Below are 9770 nucleotides of genomic sequence, written 5' to 3'. Positions count from 1 at the left end.
ATACGGGTGTATTTTGCTGGCCGAATCAAGTTCAGAGAAGCGCTTAGAACCGGCTGGATTATTGTCGGTTGCGAGACCGAATTCCGGATTCCAGTACGATCAACTTGAATGAATGGCTATTATATCCATTTGCAACCCAGCCTTTCAAGCTTTGGTGGGCCGAATGGAAGCAATTCTTATTCTGCAATTCAGCATCGGCGTACTGCAACCTTCTGGATCCATCCAACATTGACCCCAACGCCGAGGTATTTCTGATTACTGACTGTGCTCTTTTCACCATAATTGAGCACTTAATGATTTCATTTCTCCTTTAGGCTGGGAATCAAGCCCCTCCCACGCACAGCCGCAGTGGTCGGCTAATAGAGAGTTATCCGTACACCACTTACCCTCTCATCGGCTATGACGCTCCATCAGTCGATATGATTGCTGGCCGATCGAAGAGAGTTCAGAAGAAGGTCGTCAAGAAGACCAGTCGCCAAGTTCGGGCTCGTACGGAATCGGTAGACCCTCCTGTCCCCGCATCGGCAGGAATCTTGACTGCACCGCCCCCGGCCACGCAAAGTACTGATACTCAAGCCATTACACAAGCCGGAGCAGCTGCCGCCTCACTATTGCTGGAAGCTTTACAAGTGAGTTCAAGCTTTATCACTTCCGATTTGTCAACTCGGTATTAACTCTTGTTAACTTTTTGTGCTTCTTAGGGCTCTTCTATGGAAATACCACAGTCAGCAACAACTCGACCGGAGGCCAACACGCCCCTGCCTTCATCCGTTGAGGTACAGTACTTGTCTTATGGACTTCCTTCGGGTATTTGCATAACATATTTAACCGATCCTTTGACGCAGACCATCGGCACATCAAGCGTTTCTCGACAACCGATTCCTTCCCAGGGAGCCGGTCCGAGCACCGTGCCGATTGTCGTAGAGTCTTCTTCATCGGATGAACCCATGACTCAGGTCACTGAACAGGGTACAACGGCTCTGCAAGCGCAGCACGAGGAAATCCGTTTTAAGATGGTGAGTTTTTGAACCAGCTTTACCAGCCGATTTACTCTGCCCCCCTGCCGATTTACCCTTTTTTCTTTATTCTTTTCAGGAGCAGGACTCTCCCAACAACAGTCTCTTCTCTTTCGCGGTCGCTCTCTCTGATGATGAGGAGACTTCTTCTCGCCAAGTCGCCTTAAGCTCCGTCCCTGATGACGTCCGGGCTAAGCTTACCCATATCCGATCCCTCCTTCAAGGGGATATCGGCCGATTGGTAGAAGATGCTTCGCCGATTCGGCAGCTTTTTAGTGACGTCAGCGGGCGCGTACCAGAGGAAGCGGAAGAGGCGTTGGCACCGGCGGCTTTTATTGAGTCTATGAGGATCCCCGTTTTTAGAGCCCTTCGTCATATGGCCGATCGCGCGAAACTGGCCAAGATCCGTGAAGATGAAAATGCTTTCAAGCACCAGGCTCAAGAAGCGAATCGGCGGATCCATGTCTTGGAAGATTCACGGCCGGCGATCATTAGTGAAATAGATCGCCTCAAACGACGGAGGGCGGACCTTGCCAAAGAGATGGAACGAGTGACCAAGGCCATCAGCGCCGAAGAGAGCAGACTTCAGGAGTTACCTTCGGCTATTGCCGATTTGACACGGGAGAGGCAGCGTTTTGCTCAGGAGGCTCTAAGACTCCACCGCACCGCATCGGAAGTCCCTGGATCGGCCGAAGAAGACCAACGGGTTCTTGACTCCGCCGATCAGATCCGGCGTCGGGCCATCACGGCTATCGATACCCTTTTGGGTAATCTGTAAAATACTGACCGTTATGTACGAACATTTACTGCCGTCTTTGACCGACCTTTCGTGATGCCTTCTATTTACTGCCTTCCTTATTACCGATGGGACGTAGCCTCATCAGATTTCCCTGTATTTCACTATAAATATCGACCCCGGCGCTTCCTCTCCGATAACACCGATTTGGCTCCCATCTCATTTTTCCTCTTCTTCTCATCGGCGTAACTTACTTTGTCATGGCTTCGTCGTCGTCTTCTTCCGTCAACCAGGTGACGCTTCGTCTTATCCTTACAGATCTTCGGAAGTGAATGTGCTAACTTATTTCCTCTCTGCTTCAGCCTCAACGCCTTAGTTCGGAGCTTGTGCGCGCCATCGAGTGCCTACATTCTGAAGACCCTCTGACTCCGGAGGACAAAGTTCTGCTTTTAGCCCATCAGGCGGAGCTCCAAGATCATATCACTGCAGACGCTCGAGTAGTCCTGGAGGTCGTGGTGAACGAGCACCACCATATGCTTCGCGCCATGAGGGGTCATCGCCGCAACGTTCCTGGTGGTAACATCACCTCGACGACCTGCACGGTCCTGGATTTCCTGGAACGGAACGGCAACCCGTGGCTTCCTGCCGATAGGGCTCGTCCGTTCTCTCGGAACCTGCGGCCTTCCACCGACAGGGTCCGCATGCTTCCTCGGCCCGTCGCTCTGGCGGCGGCGGAGGCCTCGCGCCTTCCCGTAGATCTCCCCCGTCAAGTCGAAGTAGAGAGTTCAATGAAGGCCATAGAAGAAGAATACATTCGACTCATGATAGATTTGGGTCGGGCTGAGAGGGAGCGTAAGAACAAGAATAATTAGTTGCTGTATTTTTATTCTAAGGGCGACTTAGTGTTTTGTCGGCCATGTAATCGGTCGCCCGTACCGAACGAATGTAATTGGCCCGAATGAATGTAATCGGCCATTATGAATGTAATCGGCCGTTCTGGTCGATTTCATATGAATCTTGAAACCGAGTTATGTCGGTCATATTTGACTTGTGTTTATTCCTTTAGGCCCCGACCCATATACTCGGGTAATATCTTTTTAAATATCTCCCATTTAGAGCCCTAGTGAATTCTTCCCCCTCTGTTGTTTCCAAAATATACGCATTCCCTGGAGCGCATTTGCCGATTCTATACGGCCCTTCCCAGGTAGGAGACCATTTGCCGAATTTAGGATCCTTCGACCCAATCGGTAGTACCAACTTCCATACCAAATCTCCAGGGGAGAACTGTTTGACTTTGACCTTTTTATCGTACCATCTGGCCACTCTCTTTTTATTCTCTTCGATGCTTATTAGAGCTCTCAGTCGTTGGCCGGCCAAGTCGTCAAGTTCTTCTTTCATCAGAGCCGAGTAGTCATCGGCCGACAACTGGTCCTGAAGTGAAAGGCGCCTTGATCCCGCCCTTGACTCCCATGGAAGCACTGCATCGTGACCGTATACCAACTGATAGGGGGATAACTTGGTCGCCCCATGACAGGCCATTCTGTATGCCCACAGGGCCTCGGTCAAACATAGGTGCCACTTCTTCGGGCATTCTTCAATCTTCCTTTTGATTAACTTGATTATCCCTTTGTTGGAGGATTCTGCTTGACCATTGGCTTGAGCGTAATACGGAGAAGAATTTAGCAATTTGATGCCCATATCGGTCGTGAATTCCTCAAATTCTCCCGATGTGAACATTGTTCCTTGATCGGTTGTTATAGTCTGAGGGATACCGAATCGGTAGACGATATGATCCCTTACGAAATCGGCCATGATAGCCGAAGTCACATTTCTTAGTGGGATTGCCTCCACCCATTTGGTGAAATAATCGGTGGCGACCAGAATAAACTTGTGCCCCTTGCTCGATGGTGGATAAATTTGGCCGATAAGGTCTATTCCCCACCCTCTGAACGGCCATGGTTTGATGATGGGATTCATGGCCGATGCGGGTGCACGCTGGACATCTCCAAACTTTTGACACTCCTGACAACCTTTATAATATTTGAAACAATCTTCAAGGATCGTAGGCCAATAGTACCCATTGTTTCTGATCATCCACTTCATCTTATGTGCTGATTGATGAGCTCCGCATACTCCTTCATGGATTTCTCCCATTAGAGTCTTGGCTTCTTCTGTCCCAAGGCATTTAAGAAGAACACCATCGATCGTTCGGTAGAACAGATCATCTTCGATCAACACGTACTTGGTAGCATGAAAGCGCACTCGTCGCTCCACTTTTTTGGACGGATCTTTTAAGTAATCGGCAATTTCCTTACGCCAATCGTCAGCTGCAAGTTCCAAGGCCATGGCGCCCGGAATCGGCCGATACCCAGATGCGTGTTGAGCGAGTTTGTTTGCTTCCTCGTTGTGATCTCTTGGGACGTGCTCGATTACTGCCGATCTGAATTCTTTCAAAAGCTGTAAGCAATCTTCGTGATGGATTCGCAATATGTCGTCTTTGCACTCAGCTCTTCCGGTTAGTTGATCCACAATTAGCATCGAATCTCCGAAGACCTCGACAGAATCGGCCTTGACTTCTCTCAATAATCGTAAGCCTTTTAATACAGCTCTGTATTCTGCTTGATTGTTTGTGGCGGCGGTTTCTATCGGCAGAGAAAAATCATATCTTGCCCCCCGAGGCGATATGAGGACGATGCCGATTCCCGATCCGGCTCCGCATGATGACCCATCGAAAAACAACTGCCAAGGCGCTGGTTCCACGAAGGCGATCTCTGGCCCACAGTGCTGGGCAACGAAATCGGCCATGACTTGACCCTTGACGGCTTTTGCCGATTCGTATCGTAGGTCAAACTCTGATAAAGCCAAAATCCATTTGCCGATTCTCCCTTTCAATATCGGCAGTGACAGCATGTATTTCACTACATCATCTTTGCATACGACTATACATTCTGCCGACAGTAGATAGTGTCTGAGTTTGGTGCACGAGAAGTAAAGACACAAACACAAACGCTCTACTGGAGGATATCTTGTTTCGGCATCCAGGAGTCTTCTACTAACGTAATAAATTACCCGTTCTTTGCCTTCAAACTCTTGGACTAGAGCCGACCCAATAGCTTTGTCATCGGCTGATAAATATAGTTTAAACGGCTTACCCGTTTGAGGAGGAACCAGGACTGGGGGTGAGACCAGGTATCGCTTGATGTCTTCTAACGCCTTGCGTTGTTCTTCTCCCCATATAAATTCCTGGTCTGGCTTCAACTTCAGAAGTGGTGTGAACGCCTGAATCCGTCCAGATAGATTAGATATAAATCTTCTGATGAAGTTTACCTTGCCGATTAGAGACTGTAGCTCAGTTTTGTTTTGTGGGGCGACGACTTTGTTGATAGCCGCTATGGTCTTCTGATTGACTTCAATGCCTCGTTCGTGCACCATGAATCCTAAGAACTGTCCGGCGGAGACGCCGAAAGCGCATTTGTTGGGATTCATCTTAAGACCATGTTTTTTGGTGCACTCTAGGACCCTTCGCAAATCGGCTAGGTGTTCCTCGTGGCTTTTGGACTTGACCACAACGTCGTCGATGTAGATCTCCACCAGGAGGCCGATGAGTTTGTGAAAAATATAGTTCATGGCCCTCTGATATGTAGCACCAGCATTTTTCAAACCGAAAGTCATCACCACCCACTCGAATAGACCAAGATGGCCTGGACATCTGAAAGCTGTTTTGGGTATATCCTCTTCGGCCATAAGTATTTGATTGTATCCGGCGTTCCCATCCATGAAGCTAATAATTTTGTGCCCTGCGGCAGCGTCGATCAGTACATCGGCCGTAGGCATGGGGTAGCCATCCATCGGTGTGGCCTGATTAAGATTTCTGAAATCGATGCAAACGCGCAACTTCCCGTTTTTCTTATACACCGGTACGATATTAGAAATCCACTCGGCGTAACGACATTGCCGAATAAATTTTGCTTCAATTAACCGAGTTATTTCGGCTTTTATGTCCGGTAAAATTTTAGGATTGCATCGTCGTGCGGGTTGTTGGTACGGCCGATACCCTGGTTTTATGGGTAGCCGATGTTCAACAATAGATCGATCTAATCCGGGCATCTCGTGATACTCCCACGCAAAACAATCCTTGAATTCTCTTAATAAATTTGTCAATTTACACTTGTACTCTGGATCTAAATTTGCACTAATGAAAGTCGGCCTTGGTTTGGTTCCGTCACCTAAATCTACCATCTCTAATAAATCGGCCGACGTGAACCCGTGTCCCAGCTTCCCGTCTTCTCTGGCGAACTGATCCATTTATCGCGCTTCTTCGGAGCCGACTGCTCGGATCGGCTGTAGGCCAAAATCGGTGACCTTCAGGAAATCGGTTTCCCACACCCTACCTGATATGCACCTGACAGTTTCGCAGCTCCACTGTTGTGCGTCGGCTGCTGCGATGCTGTATGCGGAGTCGGCTTTGACCACTTCGATGTTATCGCCGATCCATTGTACAAGGCATTGATGCATAGTTGATGGGATGCAGCAGTTTGCGTGTATCCAGTCTCGTCCAAGAAGCATATTATAGGACCCTTTGCCATTAATGACGAAAAACGTGGTAGGAAGGGTCTTACTGCCGATGGTGAGGTCGACGCAGAGGGCACCGCGAGCGTTTGACACCTTACCTTCGAAGTCCTTGAGCATCATGTCCGTCCTGGTTAGGTCGTCGTCGCTCTTTCCCAGTTTTCGGAGTGTGGCATATGGCATGATGTTGACGGCAGCTCCCCCGTCGACCATTAATTTAGTGAGGGGGCGACCGTCAACATGCCCTTTAAGGAACAACGCCTTCATATGTTGTCGTTCGTCGTCTTCGGGTTTTTCGAACGTAGCCATCATTGGTTCTAAAGCCAACCGCGCTGTTTGTTCCTCTATTGCCGATACATTCTGTTGATCGGCAGGGGTCATAAACTCCATCGGTAATATGAAAACCATACCGATTTCAGCTGCCGATTCGTCGCCCGCCGACTCATCGTTCCCTTTGTCGTTTCTTTTGGGGCGCCAGACCCGAGGCCTTTCTTGCTTTTTGTCCATCGTGCCCTCTTCTTCTTGCTGCTCCCATTGGCGGAGGCGTTGGACTCTCCGTTTTTGTGATTTGGTTAAACCGTCGGGGCACCATCTGGGGTTTATTGGCCTGCCTTCTTTCCCGGCGCGTTCCCATTCTGGTTCGCGTCCTAACGGGTTCTCGTCTGTTACCCGAGCATCGGCCAAGTCTTCGAGCCGACTATGAACGCTGGCTTTGCTACTTGATTGATCGTGTCGATCGGTCCTGCCCCCCTGCCTATTATGGCTTCTACCTTCTGATCGATCATATCGGTCACTTCTGCCCCCCAGCCGATCACGCATGGAAGGGCGTTGATCATCTGAAATTCGCCGATTCCTGCTGATCGGTTCTGGCCTTCCGTCTCTAGAGCGAGACCTTGTGAACGGCCGATTGTTTCGATAGGGGCCGTTGCACTCTGGGCACGTATCAGCTGATGGAAGTCTGAGGTTATTTTCCCAACAGTGGATGAAGAATGGGCATCTCCAATGTTCCTCGTGCCGACGTATTGCTTCCTCTCGGGACCTTGATCGTTCATGTTGGCGCTGGTATTTTTGGAGCAGGAACTGGGAGGTAATGCGTGGTTCTTCTGGCTCATCGTCATCGGCCTCCATCCGTCGCTTCCCCTTGATGTCTTCAGACGTGACTTGATTCTTGGGATCGACAGCGCCACTCTTTTTTGCCGATTCGGATGTCAGCACCTTCGTTTGGAGGGGATTCTTACCCGTATCCACCATGTTGGTAGGAAACGGATGCTGATCAATCTTCATTGGTTTGGCCGGTTTTGCCGGCACTTCAAACTTGAGTCTGCCCTGTTCAATGGCCGACTGTATTTGTTGTCTGAAGATTTTGCACTCATTGGTATCATGCGACGTGGCATTGTGCCATTTGCAATACTTCATCTTCTTCAACTGCTCGGCAGAGGGAATCGTGTGGTAAGGTGAGAGTTTAATCTGTCCTTCCTGGAGTAGAAGGTCAAATATTTTGTCAGCTTTAGTGGTGTCGAAACCGTATGCTTCCGGCTCCTTTTTGCCGAATGGGCATGATATTGGCTTCTTTCCCTTAATCCACTCTACAAGTCCGATTTCGGCGTCTTCTTCATCCTCTACTTCTTCCAGGAATGCTACTTTCTTTTGGAAATTCCTCCTTGGGTCAAATGGACGCACTTCCTGTCCGGACAATCGGTGGACAATCTGGCTCAGGCTCTCAAACTCTTGTGACGCATATCTCTCCTTGATGTGTGGCAGTAGGCCTTGGAAGGCTATATCGGCCAACTGTGCATCGGTTAGAGCCAGGGAGTAGCACTTGTTCCTGACTTCCCGAAACCTCTGTATGTATGAGGGTATCGGCTCATCACTTCGTTGCCGGATGCTAGTCAGATCAGACAGCTTCATTTCATGAACTCCAGCATAGAAGTACTTGTGAAATTGTCTCTCTAGATCGGCCCATGTGATAATCGAGTTTGGTGGTAAAGTGGTGAACCACTGGAAAGCCGATCCAGACAAAGATGACGAGAACAACCGTACCCGCAGGGCATCTTGCGTAGCTGCTTCTCCGCATTGGATGATGAATCTATTCACATGTTCCACGGTAGAAGTATCATCCATTCCGGAAAATTTAGTGAAATCCGGAACTTTGTACCGATGGGGAAACGGCAACAAGTCGTACGTAGATGGGTATGGTGTCCTGTAGGTATAAGTTTGTACCTTCGGCTTCAGGCCGAATTGTTCTTGCATTACCTCCGCGATTTGCGCCGTCCAGTCCGGTTGTTGTTGGGGAATAATTGGTGGCGGAATCGGCACATGTTGATAAATCGGAGGTTGAATAAAAGGGGTTTGATGAAGAGGTGGTATCTGGGTATAAGCCGGCGGTGGAGTAAAGGACGGCTGCTTGTAGGCACCACTTGTTTCATCATATAGCATGAGCTCTGACGTCTTGTTGACCTCCGGAGCGATAGGCTGGTATGGTGGTATGATCGGCCGAGTGGCCGTTTGGGAGGGTGTCTGGAACGGAGGATTTCCTTGGCTGACCGATTGATTCAAACCGGTCGTGTTTAAGGGTGCCCCCCAGGGTAAAGGGATGACTGGAGGGAGTGGTGCAGTGGATGGCTGGATAGAGCCGTATCCCAAAGGAGTTGATGACGTAGAGGCGCCGATTCCTCCGACAGAGGATTGGATCGGCTGGGAAGCCTGATAAGCCTGATTTGGTGGAATCGGCTGAAAATACGTAGGTCCCCTATACCCCTGTGGTATGCCTCCGGCGAAGGAGTTGACAACGGCATTGTGCACCATGTTTGAAAGTACTTGGGATTGGTTGATGAAGGCGTGATGAAGAGATTGCTGAATCATATCGGACATTTTGTCCGAATCCTCTGAAATCGTGATCTGGCGGGGAGTAGAAAAAGGAGACTTTTTAATAGTTTCCCCGCTCCTGGAACGACTGAAGGATTTCAAGCAAGTTTTACGGACTTGCTCCAGATACTGATTCAGATCTTCTTTTTGGTCGTCCTTCAGATCTGCCTCCGTCACTTCGATGACGTTATCTTCGGTAACTTCAGCAGCTTTCGACATGACAGCGGTTGTAATGGTCCCACTGGGCGTGCCAAAAGTGTGTTGGCGCTAGAAATCGGTCAACCGAATCCCAGCGACCGACACACGACCCGGGAGAATCTGCTTAACTCCTGTTCGGGTGAATGCCCTGGTGCGGTTCGCGCGGCGTGCCAGCCAATCTGACCTGTTGATTGGCAAGGAAGAATACGTGTCAGATTCGGTAACCGCGATCGGCTAAGTTTCCGATCGAGATAGCTTATCGGCAGATTGGCCGATTTACTGTAGTGATGAAATCGGCTATAAGACAGCACGATCCCTGTAGCCTCGTATTCAGATAAATACTAAAGCAATCGGTACAAAGCTTATGAAAACAGTACCAGGAAAAG

Source organism: Setaria italica, chromosome VI (assembly GCF_000263155.2).
Source record: "Setaria italica strain Yugu1 chromosome VI, Setaria_italica_v2.0, whole genome shotgun sequence".
Lineage (NCBI taxonomy): Eukaryota > Viridiplantae > Streptophyta > Magnoliopsida > Poales > Poaceae > Setaria > Setaria italica.
The sequence above is the reverse complement of the archived record's forward strand: the minus strand, read 5'-3'. Positions refer to the sequence as shown.